General features: G+C 39.3%; 1 protein-coding gene, 9 non-coding genes and 4 pseudogenes across 10 annotated transcripts in view; all 14 read left to right on the top strand.

The window, feature by feature from the left end:
- LOC146619407 (transient receptor potential cation channel subfamily V member 1-like) overlaps window positions 1-18,710 on the top strand; it is a 118,960-nt gene that overhangs the window by 9,717 nt on the left and 90,533 nt on the right. The window lies entirely within an intron of this gene.
- LOC146619449 (U2 spliceosomal RNA) lies at window positions 1,813-1,984 on the top strand (annotated as a pseudogene).
- trnal-uaa (transfer RNA leucine (anticodon UAA)) lies at window positions 2,832-2,914 on the top strand. The gene has a single exon. It is a non-coding gene; the product is annotated as a tRNA-Leu (tRNA).
- Window positions 3,551-3,641, top strand: LOC146619447 (U2 spliceosomal RNA; annotated as a pseudogene).
- LOC146619446 (U2 spliceosomal RNA) lies at window positions 5,724-5,917 on the top strand. The gene has a single exon (XR_014906864.1). It is a non-coding gene; the product is annotated as a U2 spliceosomal RNA (small nuclear RNA).
- On the top strand, window positions 6,765-6,847 carry trnal-uaa (transfer RNA leucine (anticodon UAA)). The gene has a single exon. It is a non-coding gene; the product is annotated as a tRNA-Leu (tRNA).
- Window positions 7,484-7,674, top strand: LOC146619444 (U2 spliceosomal RNA). The gene has a single exon (XR_014906857.1). It is a non-coding gene; the product is annotated as a U2 spliceosomal RNA (small nuclear RNA).
- trnal-uaa (transfer RNA leucine (anticodon UAA)) lies at window positions 8,522-8,604 on the top strand. The gene has a single exon. It is a non-coding gene; the product is annotated as a tRNA-Leu (tRNA).
- Window positions 9,241-9,431, top strand: LOC146619442 (U2 spliceosomal RNA). Its single transcript, XR_014906856.1, has one exon. It is a non-coding gene; the product is annotated as a U2 spliceosomal RNA (small nuclear RNA).
- On the top strand, window positions 10,279-10,361 carry trnal-uaa (transfer RNA leucine (anticodon UAA)). The gene has a single exon. It is a non-coding gene; the product is annotated as a tRNA-Leu (tRNA).
- Window positions 10,998-11,113, top strand: LOC146619440 (U2 spliceosomal RNA; annotated as a pseudogene).
- Window positions 15,986-16,157, top strand: LOC146619439 (U2 spliceosomal RNA; annotated as a pseudogene).
- On the top strand, window positions 17,005-17,087 carry trnal-uaa (transfer RNA leucine (anticodon UAA)). Its single transcript has one exon. It is a non-coding gene; the product is annotated as a tRNA-Leu (tRNA).
- Window positions 17,724-17,914, top strand: LOC146619437 (U2 spliceosomal RNA). Its single transcript, XR_014906855.1, has one exon. It is a non-coding gene; the product is annotated as a U2 spliceosomal RNA (small nuclear RNA).

Here is an 18,710-nt window from a genome sequence, read left to right as displayed (position 1 = left end):
GGGAGACAAATTTCATGGAATATACAATTACATAGAGACATACTTGCATATGTAAAGGATAGAAAAATGGCGGCAATCTGTGTAAGTTTAGACCAACAAAAGGCATTTGATAGGCTAGATTACGAAATTTTGTGGGAGGTAATGACTAAGATGGGCTTGGGAAAACAATTTATAAGGTGGGTGAGGATCTTTTATAAAGAGATATATTCAAAAATCAAATTGAACGGGTTCCTCACGGAAAAAGTTCATCAAGCGAGGGGGTTGAGACAAGGGTGCCCGTTATCGGTGGTACTCTATGTATTATATGTTGAACCATTGGCTTGTGCGATTCGGGAGAATAAAAGAGTGAGGGGGATAATGATGCCCGGGGGGGAATGTTTGAAAATATCTCAATATGCGGATGATACTATACTATATTTAGCGGACGACGACAGTTTAAGAGAAGTTGTGGAAATATTAAAAATATATGAAGAAGTTACAGGATCAAAAATAAATAAGGAAAAGACAAAATATAAGTACTTGGGGACGTGGGAAGGTAGAAAGGAAAATATTTGTGATTATACTTTGTGTGAAGGTCCTATGGACATTCTAGGAATTTCTTTTGGGAATAATGAGGGCGATGCTATTTGGAACTGGAAGGGGAAGATGGCAGAGGTGGAAAGGAAATTACGACTATGGAAAATGAGGAAGCTTACAATTACTGGGAAGGTGTTAGTGATAAAGAGTGAGGTGGTGCCGAAATTATTGTATCTAGGCTATGTGTTCCCGATGCCACAAGTATTTAGAGCACAAATAATGAGGGGAATATTTAACTTTATATGGGGAGGTTACGAATACGTAAAGAGAGTACAAATGTATCAGGAGGTTGCCGATGGGGGAAAAGGGGTACCGAACATTCCGTTAAAGTTAGATACGATTTTTTATGCAAATGTGTGTACGCTGTTAAAGAAGCCATATATTCATAAATGTCAGATATTGTTATGGTTCTGGTTAGCTATTCCATACCGGTTTTTAATTGGGTGGGAAAATCAGGGGCCGAAGGCAGAGACAAGACCAGAATACTTTCAGAGGATGGTTAAGTGGGGAAAGAGACATATAGAGTGCAGGGAGGTGGATACAATACAAAATCATAAACTTCTGTATAAAAAACTGGTGAGGAATGCTAACTACAACCAGGGGATAGTGAGTTCGGAAGTTTGGGAATACGCACAGGATAAGAGTTATAAGAATGTTTTGAAAGATTTTAATTGGATGCACCTACATAGGAAATTACCTGTAAGGACTACGATGTATGCACATAATTTGGGGAAGTTAAAAGAATGTCCGAGGGATAATTGCACAGAGGAAGAAACGATTGAACACGTCCTATGGGGGTGCAAATATGCAAAAAAGGTATGGGCTGGAATGAAGAGGAGGTATAAGGGACTAGAGGCTTTGACATATGAGGAAATAACTTATCTTAGGCCTAAGGATAAAAAGAAGGAGGAAAATAAAATACGTTGTATGTTGTTATCAATTACAAAACTTAAGATATGGAGGGCAAGACAGGGGTATATAAGGGGGGGGTATGAATGGAAAGAGATGGGAACAATAAAGGATATAGAGAGGGAATTTGAGGGGATATATCGGCATGAATTACAAAGATGGGGAATAGACACGATTAAGGACAGGTGGAAGGATTATTATGAATGATGTAAAAGATGTTTTTGTGAAATATGAAAAGTATTCAATGGAATGTTGAGCAAATGGAAATGTAAGATGGTGTTGTAAGTAAAAATAAAAAAGGAAAAAAAAAAAAAAGAAAAAAAAAAAAAAGAAAAAAAAAAAAAAATCTGTTCTTATCAGTTTAATATCTGATACGTCCCCTACCCGGGGAACATATATTAAATTGATTTTTGGAGCAGGGAGATGGAATAGGGGCTTGCTCCGTCCACTCCACGCATCGACCTGGTATTGCAGTATTTCTAGGAACGGTGCACCCCCTGAAGCTGTGAAAAACAAATGTCATTTGACTCAACAGTTTGTGCAAAGAAATTTCTTATACGCTAGATATATGCGTGCGTCTGCATATCTGGACATTGTCTTCGTGTAATCTTCCAAGGTTAGTCAGACTGAAATGTTGCGACTTAATATTTGTGAATGACTTACATTTAACTATTACCAGAATTACTAAATCCTGCCACTTGGACTGACACGTGGCTGGACACACACTTTCTATGGGAAATCAAAAAAATATGTCGTTTTGAACTGCAGTTACACTATTCTGGCTCCAATCCTGCAGTTACCTCTGTTGTCCACTAGAGACCAATAGAAGTCTTTAAAAACCGGAGGCTGCCATCTACAAGGACTCATGTTGATTATAGGTTTAACTCTTCTCTTTCTCTACATACTGCAGCTTTCTGTCCTCTGTGGCTGTAAATTACATCGTTTGAAAAAAAATAAACCACACAATTTTTTCTTGGCTTTTTAGCTAAAATCACCTGTATTGTCTGTTGTTTCCATTTGTGGATGGTTAATAGTGCAGAAGATTGTTTTTCTGTTTTCAGGATTACATGAAAACATTTTGGAACAGATCATTTTTGCATATAATAAATCTTAGGATAGTATTGGTTTTGATGATTTATAAAACAGCTGTGTGCCGTAGCCCTGGTAGTGTGGATCCTTAGTGTGTAAAAAGTAGATACCTCATGTAATATGTGTGAATGAAAATCCATGGACTTTATAAGAGTCCTCCATTTATGGCTATGATCCTAACAAACAAGATTAATACGTTTCTTTCTCCTACCAATCTTCCTGTTTCCTAAAGGAACACGCATGCACAATATATATGCACCAGGGTGGCCGAGTGGTTAAGGCGTTGGACTTAAGCTCCAATGAGCGCATGCTCTCGTGGGTTCAAACCCCACTCCTGGTATAATTTGGAGCCTCATGACTGGTAAACTGAAATGTATCTATGGGAGCAACAATGATCAATAGGAGTTTTTAGGAATTTGCTGTGAGCAATATCCCCCCACCCAGTCACCCCCAAAAAAGCTGGGATGAAAGACAAATGAGAGGTCTGTGCCAAGGTCGCCCCCTCTCAGTCTTACTGTACATGTTATATGTAGAACCGTTGGCTTGTGCAATTAGGGAAAGCCCAGACATAACAGGAATACAGTTACCGGGAGGAGAAACATTAAAAATTTAACAGTATGTAATTATCATATTATGAAAACAATTATAACGCCAAGAAAGTTATAAAAATGAATTGAAGACGCTCCGTCTCAACGACCGCTGATTGGACTGCAGGCGACCACGTGATTTTGAATCTCATTAACCGGCATGCGCTGACCGGCGTTTCAGAAACTAAAGTGTCGTCATATATGTGGCGCCGTTTAAAAACTGAAACATGCCGACCATAGTTATATTGTGATGTTTCGGAGGTAAAACGTCAGTAAAACATCGACCTGTCCTCTACCATTTGTTAGAAGGCGACTGTGTTCTTCATTGTAACCATGAGTTAGAGTTGCAGTAAGCAGAATGAGTCGTTTCTGTCGTGCGATATGTGGGTATCGCTTCTCGGCCTTTTGGCTAAGATCAAGTGTAGTATCTGTTCTTATCAGTTCTTATCTTATCAGGGAAATAACGATGGAAGAGGCATATAAGGTGGTGAAGGGAATGAAGGTAAATAGGGTACCAGGAATAGATGGATTAACGAAAGAATTTTATGAGGTATTTTGGGGAGTGATAGGGTTACATTTGTTGGAGGTCTTTAAAGAAATATTAGAGGGGGAAGAGATGGCGGAGAGTATGAGGACGGGTGTGATTTCGTTATTATTTAAGAAAGGGAATCCTCATTTACTTGATAATTATAGACCGCTCACTATGTTATGTGTAGATTATAAGATTTTAAGTAAGATAATTGCAAATAGATTGGTAGGGGTAATGTCGGATATAGTGGGAAGTGATCAAACGTGTGGGGTGAAGGGGAGACAAATTTCATGGAATATACAATTACATAGAGACATACTTGCATATGTAAAGGATAGAAAAATGGCGGCAATCTGTGTAAGTTTAGACCAACAAAAGGCATTTGATAGGCTAGATTACGAAATTTTGTGGGAGGTAATGACTAAGATGGGCTTGGGAAAACAATTTATAAGGTGGGTGAGGATCCTTTATAAAGAGATATATTCAAAAATCAAATTGAACGGGTTCCTCACGGAAAAAGTTCATCAAGCGAGGGGGTTGAGACAAGGGTGCCCGTTATCGGTGGTACTCTATGTATTATATGTTGAACCATTGGCTTGTGCGATTCGGGAAAATAAAAGAGTGAGGGGGATAATGATGCCGGGGGGGGAATGTTTGAAAATATCTCAATATGCGGATGATACTATACTATATTTAGCGGACGACGACAGTTTAAGAGAAGTTGTGGAAATATTAAAAATATATGAAGAAGTTACAGGATCAAAAATAAATAAGGAAAAGACAAAATATAAGTACTTGGGGACGTGGGAAGGTAGAAGGGAAAATATTTGTGATTATACTTTGTGTGAAGGTCCTATGGACATTCTAGGAATTTCTTTTGGGAATAAGGAGGGCGATGCTATTTGGAACTGGAAGGGGAAGATGGCAGAGGTGGAAAGGAAATTACGACTATGGAAAATGAGGAAGCTCACAATTACTGGGAAGGTGTTAGTGATAAAGAGTGAGGTGGTGCCGAAATTATTGTATCTAGGCTATGTGTTTCCGATGCCACAAGTATTTAGAGCACAAATAATGAGGGGAATATTTAACTTTATATGGGGAGGTTACGAGTACGTAAAGAGAGTACAAATGTATCAGGAGGTTGCCGATGGGGGAAAAGGGGTACCGAACATTCCGTTAAAGTTAGATACGATTTTTTATGCAAATGTGTGTACGCTGTTAAAGAAGCCATATATTCATAAATGTCAGATATTGTTATGGTTCTGGTTAGCTATTCCATACCGGTTTTTAATTGGGTGGGAAAATCAGGGGCCGAAGGCAGAGACAAGACCAGAATACTTTCAGAGGATGGTTAAGTGGGGAAAGAGACATATAGAGTGCAGGGAAGTGGATACAATACAAAATCATAAACTTCTGTATAAAAAACTGGTGAGGAATGCTAACTACAACCAGGGGATAGTGAGTTCGGAAGTTTGGGAATACGCACAGGATAAGAGTTATAAGAATGTTTTGAAAGATTTTAATTGGATGCACCTACATAGGAAATTACCTGTAAGGACTACGATGTATGCACATAATTTGGGGAAGTTAAAAGAATGTCCGAGGGATAATTGCACAGAGGAAGAAACGATTGAACACGTCCTATGGGGGTGCAAATATGCAAAAAAGGTATGGGCTGGAATGAAGAGGAGGTATAAGGGACTAGAGGCTTTGACATATGAGGAAATAACTTATCTTAGGCCTAAGGATAAAAAGAAGGAGGAAAATAAAATACGTTGTATGTTGTTATCAATTACAAAACTTAAGATATGGAGGGCAAGACAGGGGTATATAAGGGGGGGTATGAATGGAAAGAGATGGGAACAATAAAGGATATAGAGAGGGAATTTGAGGGGATATATCGGCATGAATTACAAAGATGGGGAATAGACACGATTAAGGACAGGTGGAAGGATTATTATGAATGATGTAAAAGATGTTTTTGTGAAATATGAAAAGTATTCAATGGAATGTTGAGCAAATGGAAATGTAAGATGGTGTTGTAAGTAAAAATAAAAAAGAAAAAAAAAAAAAATCTGTTCTTATCAGTTTAATATCTGATACGTCCCCTACCCGGGGACCATATATTAAATTGATTTTTGGAGCAGGGAGATGGAATAGGGGCTTGCTCCGTCCACTCCACGCATCGACCTGGTATTGCAGTATTTCTAGGAACGGTGCACCCCCTGAAGCTGTGAAAAACAAATGTCATTTGACTCAACAGTTTGTGCAAAGAAATTTCTTATACGCTAGATATATGCGTGCGTCTGCATATCTGGACATTGTCTTCGTGTAATCTTCCAAGGTTAGTCAGACTGAAATGTTGCGACTTAATATTTGTGAATGACTTACATTTAACTATTACCAGAATTACTAAATCCTGCCACTTGGACTGACACGTGGCTGGACACACACTTTCTATGGGAAATCAAAAAAATATGTCGTTTTGAACTGCAGTTACACTATTCTGGCTCCAATCCTGCAGTTACCTCTGTTGTCCACTAGAGACCAATAGAAGTCTTTAAAAACCGGAGGCTGCCATCTACAAGGACTCATGTTGATTATAGGTTTAACTCTTCTCTTTCTCTACATACTGCAGCTTTCTGTCCTCTGTGGCTGTAAATTACATCGTTTGAAAAAAAATAAACCACACAATTTTTTCTTGGCTTTTTAGCTAAAATCACCTGTATTGTCTGTTGTTTCCATTTGTGGATGGTTAATAGTGCAGAAGATTGTTTTTCTGTTTTCAGGATTACATGAAAACATTTTGGAACAGATCATTTTTGCATATAATAAATCTTAGGATAGTATTGGTTTTGATGATTTATAAAACAGCTGTGTGCCGTAGCCCTGGTAGTGTGGATCCTTAGTGTGTAAAGAGTAGATACCTCATGTAATATGTGTGAATGAAAATCCATGGACTTTATAAGAGTCCTCCATTTATGGCTATGATCCTAACAAACAAGATTAATACGTTTCTTTCTCCTACCAATCTTCCTGTTTCCTAAAGGAACACGCATGCACAATATATATGCACCAGGGTGGCCGAGTGGTTAAGGCGTTGGACTTAAGCTCCAATGAGCGCATCCTCTCGTGCGTTCAAACCCCACTCCTGGTATAATTTGGAGCCTCATGACTGGTAAACTGAAATGTATCTATGGGAGCAACAATGATCAATAGGAGTTTTTAGGAATTTGCTGTGAGCAATATCCCCCCACCCAGTCACCCCCAAAAAAGCTGGGATGAAAGACAAATGAGAGGTCTGTGCCAAGGTCGCCCCCTCTCAGTCTTACTGTACATGTTATATGTAGAACCGTTGGCTTGTGCAATTAGGGAAAGCCCAGACATAACAGGAATACAGTTACCGGGAGGAGAAACATTAAAAATTTAACAGTATGTAATTATCATATTATGAAAACAATTATAACGCCAAGAAAGTTATAAAAATGAATTGAAGACGCTCCGTCTCAACGACCGCTGATTGGACTGCAGGCGACCACGTGATTTTGAATCTCATTAACCGGCATGCGCTGACCGGCGTTTCAGAAACTAAAGTGTCGTCATATATGTGGCGCCGTTTAAAAACTGAAACATGCCGACCATAGTTATATTGTGATGTTTCGGAGGTAAAACGTCAGTAAAACATCGACCTGTCCTCTACCATTTGTTAGAAGGCGACTGTGTTCTTCATTGTAACCATGAGTTAGAGTTGCAGTAAGCAGAATGAGTCGTTTCTGTCGTGCGATATGTGGGTATCGCTTCTCGGCCTTTTGGCTAAGATCAAGTGTAGTATCTGTTCTTATCAGTTTAATATCTGATACGTCCCCTACCCGGGGACCATATATTAAATTGATTTTTGGAGCAGGGAGATGGAATAGGGGCTTGCTCCGTCCACTCCACGCATCGACCTGGTATTGCAGTATTTCTAGGAACGGTGCACCCCCTGAAGCTGTGAAAAACAAATGTCATTTGACTCAACAGTTTGTGCAAAGAAATTTCTTATACGCTAGATATATGCGTGCGTCTGCATATCTGGACATTGTCTTCGTGTAATCTTCCAAGGTTAGTCAGACTGAAATGTTGCGACTTAATATTTGTGAATGACTTACATTTAACTATTACCAGAATTACTAAATCCTGCCACTTGGACTGACACGTGGCTGGACACACACTTTCTATGGGAAATCAAAAAAATATGTCGTTTTGAACTGCAGTTACACTATTCTGGCTCCAATCCTGCAGTTACCTCTGTTGTCCACTAGAGACCAATAGAAGTCTTTAAAAACCGGAGGCTGCCATCTACAAGGACTCATGTTGATTATAGGTTTAACTCTTCTCTTTCTCTACATACTGCAGCTTTCTGTCCTCTGTGGCTGTAAATTACATCGTTTGAAAAAAAATAAACCACACAATTTTTTCTTGGCTTTTTAGCTAAAATCACCTGTATTGTCTGTTGTTTCCATTTGTGGATGGTTAATAGTGCAGAAGATTGTTTTTCTGTTTTCAGGATTACATGAAAACATTTTGGAACAGATCATTTTTGCATATAATAAATCTTAGGATAGTATTGGTTTTGATGATTTATAAAACAGCTGTGTGCCGTAGCCCTGGTAGTGTGGATCCTTAGTGTGTAAAGAGTAGATACCTCATGTAATATGTGTGAATGAAAATCCATGGACTTTATAAGAGTCCTCCATTTATGGCTATGATCCTAACAAACAAGATTAATACGTTTCTTTCTCCTACCAATCTTCCTGTTTCCTAAAGGAACACGCATGCACAATATATATGCACCAGGGTGGCCGAGTGGTTAAGGCGTTGGACTTAAGCTCCAATGAGCGCATCCTCTCGTGCGTTCAAACCCCACTCCTGGTATAATTTGGAGCCTCATGACTGGTAAACTGAAATGTATCTATGGGAGCAACAATGATCAATAGGAGTTTTTAGGAATTTGCTGTGAGCAATATCCCCCCACCCAGTCACCCCCAAAAAAGCTGGGATGAAAGACAAATGAGAGGTCTGTGCCAAGGTCGCCCCCTCTCAGTCTTACTGTACATGTTATATGTAGAACCGTTGGCTTGTGCAATTAGGGAAAGCCCAGACATAACAGGAATACAGTTACCGGGAGGAGAAACATTAAAAATTTAACAGTATGTAATTATCATATTATGAAAACAATTATAACGCCAAGAAAGTTATAAAAATGAATTGAAGACGCTCCGTCTCAACGACCGCTGATTGGACTGCAGGCGACCACGTGATTTTGAATCTCATTAACCGGCATGCGCTGACCGGCGTTTCAGAAACTAAAGTGTCGTCATATATGTGGCGCCGTTTAAAAACTGAAACATGCCGACCATAGTTATATTGTGATGTTTCGGAGGTAAAACGTCAGTAAAACATCGACCTGTCCTCTACCATTTGTTAGAAGGCGACTGTGTTCTTCATTGTAACCATGAGTTAGAGTTGCAGTAAGCAGAATGAGTCGTTTCTGTCGTGCGATATGTGGGTATCGCTTCTCGGCCTTTTGGCTAAGATCAAGTGTAGTATCTGTTCTTATCAGTTTAATATCTGATACGTCCCCTACCCGGGGACCATATATTAAATTGATTTTTGGAGCAGGGAGATGGAATAGGGGCTTGCTCCGTCCACTCCACGCATCGACCTGGTATTGCAGTATTTCTAGGAACGGTGCACCCCCTGAAGCTGTGAAAAACAAATGTCATTTGACTCAACAGTTTGTGCAAAGAAATTTCTTATACGCTAGATATATGCGTGCGTCTGCATATCTGGACATTGTCTTCGTGTAATCTTCCAAGGTTAGTCAGACTGAAATGTTGCGACTTAATATTTGTGAATGACTTACATTTAACTATTACCAGAATTACTAAATCCTGCCACTTGGACTGACACGTGGCTGGACACACACTTTCTATGGGAAATCAAAAAAATATGTCGTTTTGAACTGCAGTTACACTATTCTGGCTCCAATCCTGCAGTTACCTCTGTTGTCCACTAGAGACCAATAGAAGTCTTTAAAAACCGGAGGCTGCCATCTACAAGGACTCATGTTGATTATAGGTTTAACTCTTCTCTTTCTCTACATACTGCAGCTTTCTGTCCTCTGTGGCTGTAAATTACATCGTTTGAAAAAAAATAAACCACACAATTTTTTCTTGGCTTTTTAGCTAAAATCACCTGTATTGTCTGTTGTTTCCATTTGTGGATGGTTAATAGTGCAGAAGATTGTTTTTCTGTTTTCAGGATTACATGAAAACATTTTGGAACAGATCATTTTTGCATATAATAAATCTTAGGATAGTATTGGTTTTGATGATTTATAAAACAGCTGTGTGCCGTAGCCCTGGTAGTGTGGATCCTTAGTGTGTAAAGAGTAGATACCTCATGTAATATGTGTGAATGAAAATCCATGGACTTTATAAGAGTCCTCCATTTATGGCTATGATCCTAACAAACAAGATTAATACGTTTCTTTCTCCTACCAATCTTCCTGTTTCCTAAAGGAACACGCATGCACAATATATATGCACCAGGGTGGCCGAGTGGTTAAGGCGTTGGACTTAAGCTCCAATGAGCGCATCCTCTCGTGCGTTCAAACCCCACTCCTGGTATAATTTGGAGCCTCATGACTGGTAAACTGAAATGTATCTATGGGAGCAACAATGATCAATAGGAGTTTTTAGGAATTTGCTGTGAGCAATATCCCCCCACCCAGTCACCCCCAAAAAAGCTGGGATGAAAGACAAATGAGAGGTCTGTGCCAAGGTCTCCCCCTCTCAGTCTTACTGTACATGTTATATGTAGAACCGTTGGCTTGTGCAATTAGGGAAAGCCCAGACATAACAGGAATACAGTTACCGGGAGGAGAAACATTAAAAATTTAACAGTATGTAATTATCATATTATGAAAACAATTATAACGCCAAGAAAGTTATAAAAATGAATTGAAGACGCTCCGTCTCAACGACCGCTGATTGGACTGCAGGCGACCACGTGATTTTGAATCTCATTAACCGGCATGCGCTGACCGGCGTTTCAGAAACTAAAGTGTCGTCATATATGTGGCGCCGTTTAAAAACTGAAACATGCCGACCATAGTTATATTGTGATGTTTCGGAGGTAAAACGTCAGTAAAACATCGACCTGTCCTCTACCATTTGTTAGAAGGCGACTGTGTTCTTCATTGTAACCATGAGTTAGAGTTGCAGTAAGCAGAATGAGTCGTTTCTGTCGTGCGATATGTGGGTATCGCTTCTCGGCCTTTTGGCTAAGATCAAGTGTAGTATCTGTTCTTATCAGTTACAAGGCGAGAAGCAATGTAGGATGGCGGCGACGTCGGCCAATTTTTCGGAGAGGAATACATGGTCGTATGGAACGAGGAATACCTTGAGATTCGAACTAATGGATAAAGAAAAGGATTTCCATGACAGAATTAATTTCGGACGAAGGATTCTTTATGATGCATTGAAGGTACAACCAGAGGAAATCTACTGCCTCCAGCAAAGTACGGCAAGTAAGCACTATGACGTGACTTTTTGCACGGGAGAGTACGCGGAGGAGGTGAGAAAGAGATGTGGTACAGAAGAAAATGAAGAACTAAAAAAATATATGGTAACCCCGTTATACAGGAACGATTATAGGATTTTAACGGTGCACATGTATAATCCCTGGGTTACAGAAGAGACCATTAAGTACTTCCTGGGGCGGTACGTTACAGTGCTCCCAGGGGTACGAAAAATAAAGGACGGGCTAGGCCTATGGACTGGAAAAAGACAGTTTCGGGTAAAACTTAAAATGGATATGACAACGGAAGATGGATACTGCCACCCGCCTGCAGTGTTTTCCATCGGAGCAGACAGAGGTTTTTTGGTGTATGCAGGACAGCCACAAGCATGCAGAAAATGCGGCAGTACGGGACATAATGCAGACAATTGTGAGCAGGTGAGGTGTAGGAGCTGCGGGAAAAATGGCCATATCACAAGAGACTGCAAAGAGCCTAGAAGGTGTCACTTATGTGGCTCAGATACACATATGGCAAGAGATTGCACTAGGCCCAGATCATATTCGGAAGCAGCTAAAGCAGGGACCGAGGTAGAGCGGTATGAAGAAACGGATATAGGAACAAATATTGGGGAAAGCGCACAAGAGGCGCCACCAGCAGAAAGGAATCAGACTAATGAGGAAGAAGGGGGGGGGGGAGAGGATGGGGCCGAACAAGGAAAAGAAGAAGGCGATAAGATGGGGGAGAAAAATGGGGAGAAGCAGTGCGAAGAAGGACAAATATGGGAAGTGGCAGCTAAGCCACGAAGAAAGTCGGCCAAAAGGCGTAGGAGAGTGAGCTCGGGAGTCCCTCCAGGAGAGACTAATTTGAAAGAAGGTAAAGGAGAGCGGATGGAAGAGGGAGGGGAGAGGGGAGCGTATGTGTTGAGAGGGACGCAGACTGAATGTATGCACACACCAATGAGTGATTTAACGAGTGATGGAGACGTTGAAGAAGAAGAAGTAGAAAGTGAAGAAAAATCGGAAGATTCATTTATAAAAAATTTGCTGGCGCAAGTCAATATGGACTAATAAGGGAGGGGAAAATGGACGACAGAGGTTTTTCTTTTTTTTTCTTTTTCGGCTCTAATTTTGTAAAGTTTTCCTTTTTTTCTAGGGGATATGAAGATCAAAAAAGACCACTAGGAGATGGTAGCTGTTTTTTTCTTTTGTTTCTTTGTTATAAAATTATTAAGTGCCCTCTGCTTAGGTGTATAGATACCCTTTTTTTTACTACAAAATGGTGAGGTTCCGAATAATTACGTTAAATGTAAGGGGGTTAAAAAATGCCAGAAAAAGACAAATGGTATATGAATTTCTGTTGTTTTATAATTTTGATGTATGTTTATTACAGGAGGTACATTTGAAGGACGAGAAGGATGTTGTTATTTTTTCGGAGCAGTGGAGGGGGGGTGAATCGGCATGGAGTATAGGAGGAGTATATGGGACAGGGGTGGGAGTGTTGTGTGGAAATAAAAGTATAAAAATAAAAGAAAGTTATACGGTGATACAGGGAAGAGTGATGGTGGTAGATGTAGAAAAAAACGGGGTCCAAAGCCGGATAATAAATGTGTATGCACATGTGGATCCAAAACAAAGAAGAGAACTCCTTTTGTCGATGGACACTTGTTTTATTACAAGGAAAAATATTATAGTGGGAGGGGATTTTAATGTATCTTTAGAAAAAGAAAAATTTTCTCTCCCATTAAAGACATTTATAAGACAATACGGGTTAACGGATGTTATGGGCAGACTTCTGGGGAAAAAAGTAGGGTATACATGGAGAAATACAAGGGGGGTACAGAGTAGGTTGGACTATATTTTGATAGATAAAAAGTGTAAAATTAAAGGGGGAAAAACGATTCCGGTTCTACTCACGGATCACCAGGCGGTAGAGGTGGATTTGGAGATAGAAGGGATGGAATACGGGAAGGGATATTGGAAATTAAATAATGAGGTGTTAAAGGAAAAAGATTATAGGGATAAATTTTTAGAGATCTTCCCTTTATGGGTGAAAGTAAAAGAACTTTATGGAAAAAAAGGGGATTGGTGGGAGGATGTAAAATGCAAGATAAAAAAATTTACGATAGAATATTGTACAGATAGATCTAAACGTAGAAAAGAAGAATTTAATATGTTACAAAAAGAGATAGAACATATTTATGTTATACAAAAGGAGGGGAAGGAAAAAAATGTAGATTTGAAAATTGAAGACTTAAAGGTGAGGCAAGAAGAGTTATTAGAGAGGAAGGCAAGAGCAGAAACATATAAATTAAAACAGAAAGAGTATGAGGAAGATGAAAGGTGTTCCGCATATTTTTTTAAAAAGATGAAAAGTAGGGATAAAAGGGGGGTTATAGAGAAATTGGAAAAGGATGGGAAGGAGATTATAGGGAGGGAAAGCATGTTGGGGGTAGTAAAAGAATATTACGAGGATTTATTTAGAAAAGAAAAAGTAGGGACAGAAAAAAGAGATGTTCTTTTGGGGTCATTAAAGAGGAGATTAGTAGAGGAAGATAGGGAGTTTCTGGAAAGGGAAATAACGATGGAAGAGGCATATAAGGTGGTGAAGGGAATGAAGGTAAATAGGGTACCAGGAATAGATGGATTAACGAAAGAATTTTATGAGGTATTTTGGGGAGTGATAGGGTTACATTTGTTGGAGGTCTTTAAAGAAATATTAGAGGGGGAAGAGATGGCGGAGAGTATGAGGACGGGTGTGATTTCGTTATTATTTAAGAAAGGGAATCCTCATTTACTTGATAATTATAGACCGCTCACTATGTTATGTGTAGATTATAAGATTTTAAGTAAGATAATTGCAAATAGATTGGTAGGGGTAATGTCGGATATAGTGGGAAGTGATCAAACGTGTGGGGTGAAGGGGAGACAAATTTCATGGAATATACAATTACATAGAGACATACTTGCATATGTAAAGGATAGAAAAATGGCGGCAATCTGTGTAAGTTTAGACCAACAAAAGGCATTTGATAGGCTAGATTACGAAATTTTGTGGGAGGTAATGACTAAGATGGGCTTGGGAAAACAATTTATAAGGTGGGTGAGGATCCTTTATAAAGAGATATATTCAAAAATCAAATTGAACGGGTTCCTCACGGAAAAAGTTCATCAAGCGAGGGGGTTGAGACAAGGGTGCCCGTTATCGGTGGTACTCTATGTATTATATGTTGAACCATTGGCTTGTGCGATTCGGGAGAATAAAAGAGTGAGGGGGATAATGATGCCGGGGGGGGAATGTTTGAAAATATCTCAATATGCGGATGATACTATACTATATTTAGCGGACGACGACAGTTTAAGAGAAGTTGTGGAAATATTAAAAATATATGAAGAAGTTACAGGATCAAAAATAAATAAGGAAAAGACAAAATATAAGTACTTGGGGACGTGGGAAGGTAGAAGGGAAAATATTTGTGATTATACTTTGTGTGAAGGTCCTATGGACATTCTAGGAATTTCTTTTGGGAATAATGAGGGCGATGCTATTTGGAACTGGAAGGGGAAGATGGCAGAGGTGGGAAGGAAATTACGACTATGGAAAATGAGGAAGCTTACAATTACTGGGAAGGTGTTAGTGATAAAGAGTGAGGTGGTGCCGAAATTATTGTATCTAGGCTATGTGTTCCCGATGCCACAAGTATTTAGAGCACAAATAATGAGGGGAATATTTAACTTTATATGGGGAGGTTACGAGTACGTAAAGAGAGTACAAATGTATCAGGAGGTTGCCGATGGGGGAAAAGGGGTACCGAACATTCCGTTAAAGTTAGATACGATTTTTTATGCAAATGTGTGTACGCTGTTAAAGAAGCCATATATTCATAAATGTCAGATATTGTTATGGTTCTGGTTAGCTATTCCATACCGGTTTTTAATTGGGTGGGAAAATCAGGGGCCGAAGGCAGAGACAAGACCAGAATACTTTCAGAGGATGGTTAAGTGGGGAAAGAGACATATAGAGTGCAGGGAGGTGGATACAATACAAAATCATAAACTTCTGTATAAAAAACTGGTGAGGAATGCTAACTACAACCAGGGGATAGTGAGTTCGGAAGTTTGGGAATACGCACAGGATAAGAGTTATAAGAATGTTTTGAAAGATTTTAATTGGATGCACCTACATAGGAAATTACCTGTAAGGACTACGATGTATGCACATAATTTGGGGGAGTTAAAAGAATGTCCGAGGGATAATTGCACAGAGGAAGAAACGATTGAACACGTCCTATGGGGGTGCAAATATGCAAAAAAGGTATGGGCTGGAATGAAGAGGAGGTATAAGGGACTAGAGGCTGTGACATATGAGGAAATAACTTATCTTAGGCCTAAGGATAAAAAGAAGGAGGAAAATAAAATACGTTGTATGTTGTTATCAATTACAAAACTTAAGATATGGAGGGCAAGACAGGGGTATATAAGGGGGGGGTATGAATGGAAAGAGATGGGAACAATAAAGGATATAGAGAGGGAATTTGAGGGGATATATCGGCATGAATTACAAAGATGGGGAATAGACACGATTAAGGACAGGTGGAAGGATTATTATGAATGATGTAAAAGATGTTTTTGTGAAATATGAAAAGTATTCAATGGAATGTTGAGCAAATGGAAATGTAAGATGGTGTTGTAAGTAAAAATAAAAAAGGAAAAAAAAAAAAAAGAAAAAAAAAAAAAAGAAAAAAAAAAAAAAATCTGTTCTTATCAGTTTAATATCTGATACGTCCCCTACCCGGGGAACATATATTAAATTGATTTTTGGAGCAGGGAGATGGAATAGGGGCTTGCTCCGTCCACTCCACGCATCGACCTGGTATTGCAGTATTTCTAGGAACGGTGCACCCCCTGAAGCTGTGAAAAACAAATGTCATTTGACTCAACAGTTTGTGCAAAGAAATTTCTTATACGCTAGATATATGCGTGCGTCTGCATATCTGGACATTGTCTTCGTGTAATCTTCCAAGGTTAGTCAGACTGAAATGTTGCGACTTAATATTTGTGAATGACTTACATTTAACTATTACCAGAATTACTAAATCCTGCCACTTGGACTGACACGTGGCTGGACACACACTTTCTATGGGAAATCAAAAAAATATGTCGTTTTGAACTGCAGTTACACTATTCTGGCTCCAATCCTGCAGTTACCTCTGTTGTCCACTAGAGACCAATAGAAGTCTTTAAAAACCGGAGGCTGCCATCTACAAGGACTCATGTTGATTATAGGTTTAACTCTTCTCTTTCTCTACATACTGCAGCTTTCTGTCCTCTGTGGCTGTAAATTACATCGTTTGAAAAAAAATAAACCACACAATTTTTTCTTGGCTTTTTAGCTAAAATCACCTGTATTGTCTGTTGTTTCCATTTGTGGATGGTTAATAGTGCAGAAGATTGTTTTTCTGTTTTCAGGATTACATGAAAACATTTTGGAACAGATCATTTTTGCATATAATAAATCTTAGGATAGTATTGGTTTTGATGATTTATAAAACAGCTGTGTGCCGTAGCCCTGGTAGTGTGGATCCTTAGTGTGTAAAGAGTAGATACCTCATGTAATATGTGTGAATGAAAATCCATGGACTTTATAAGAGTCCTCCATTTATGGCTATGATCCTAACAAACAAGATTAATACGTTTCTTTCTCCTACCAATCTTCCTGTTTCCTAAAGGAACACGCATGCACAATATATATGCACCAGGGTGGCCGAGTGGTTAAGGCGTTGGACTTAAGCTCCAATGAGCGCATCCTCTCGTGCGTTCAAACCCCACTCCTGGTATAATTTGGAGCCTCATGACTGGTAAACTGAAATGTATCTATGGGAGCAACAATGATCAATAGGAGTTTTTAGGAATTTGCTGTGAGCAATATCCCCCCACCCAGTCACCCCCAAAAAAGCTGGGATGAAAGACAAATGAGAGGTCTGTGCCAAGGTCGCCCCCTCTCAGTCTTACTGTACATGTTATATGTAGAACCGTTGGCTTGTGCAATTAGGGAAAGCCCAGACATAACAGGAATACAGTTACCGGGAGGAGAAACATTAAAAATTTAACAGTATGTAATTATCATATTATGAAAACAATTATAACGCCAAGAAAGTTATAAAAATGAATTGAAGACGCTCCGTCTCAACGACCGCTGATTGGACTGCAGGCGACCACGTGATTTTGAATCTCATTAACCGGCATGCGCTGACCGGCGTTTCAGAAACTAAAGTGTCGTCATATATGTGGCGCCGTTTAAAAACTGAAACATGCCGACCATAGTTATATTGTGATGTTTCGGAGGTAAAACGTCAGTAAAACATCGACCTGTCCTCTACCATTTGTTAGAAGGCGACTGTGTTCTTCATTGTAACCATGAGTTAGAGTTGCAGTAAGCAGAATGAGTCGTTTCTGTCGTGCGATATGTGGGTATCGCTTCTCGGCCTTTTGGCTAAGATCAAGTGTAGTATCTGTTCTTATCAGTTTAATATCTGATACGTCCCCTACCCGGGGACCATATATTAAATTGATTTTTGGAGCAGGGAGATGGAATAGGGGCTTGCTCCGTCCACTCCACGCATCGACCTGGTATTGCAGTATTTCTAGGAACGGTGCACCCCCTGAAGCTGTGAAAAACAAATGTCATTTGACTCAACAGTTTGTGCAAAGAAATTTCTTATACGCTAGATATATGCGTGCGTCTGCATATCTGGACATTGTCTTCGTGTAATCTTCCAAGGTTAGTCAGACTGAAATGTTGCGACTTAATATTTGTGAATGACTTACATTTAACTATTACCAGAATTACTAAATCCTGCCACTTGGACTGACACGTGGCTGGACACACACTTTCTATGGGAAATCAAAAAAATATGTCGTTTTGAACTGCAGTTACACTATTCTGGCTCCAATCCTGCAGTTACCTCTGTTGTCCACTAGAGACCAATAGAAGTCTTTAAAAACCGGAGGCTGCCATCTACAAGGACTCATGTTGATTATAGGTTTAACTCTTCTCTTTCTCTACATACTGCAGCTTTCTGTCCTCTGTGGCTGTAAATTACATCGTTTGAAAAAAAATAAACCACACAATTTTTTCTTGGCTTTTTAGCTAAAATCACCTGTATTGTCTGTTGTTTCCATTTGTGGATGGTTAATAGTGCAGAAGATTGTTTTTCTGTTTTCAGGATTACATGAAAACATTTTGGAACAGATCATTTTTGCATATAATAAATCTTAGGATAGTATTGGTTTTGATGATTTATAAAACAGCTGTGTGCCGTAGCCCTGGTAGTGTGGATCCTTAGTGTGTAAAGAGTAGATACCTCATGTAATATGTGTGAATGAAAATCCATGGACTTTATAAGAGTCCTCCATTTATGGCTATGATCCTAACAAACAAGATTAATACGTTTCTTTCT

Source organism: Diplotaxodon limnothrissa, linkage group LG14, assembly GCF_057381915.1.
Source record: "Diplotaxodon limnothrissa isolate DT_005_m linkage group LG14, D_limnothrissa_male_GT1.1, whole genome shotgun sequence".
Classification (NCBI taxonomy): domain Eukaryota; kingdom Metazoa; phylum Chordata; class Actinopteri; order Cichliformes; family Cichlidae; genus Diplotaxodon; species Diplotaxodon limnothrissa.
The sequence above is the reverse complement of the archived record's forward strand: the minus strand, read 5'-3'. Positions and strand labels throughout refer to the sequence as shown.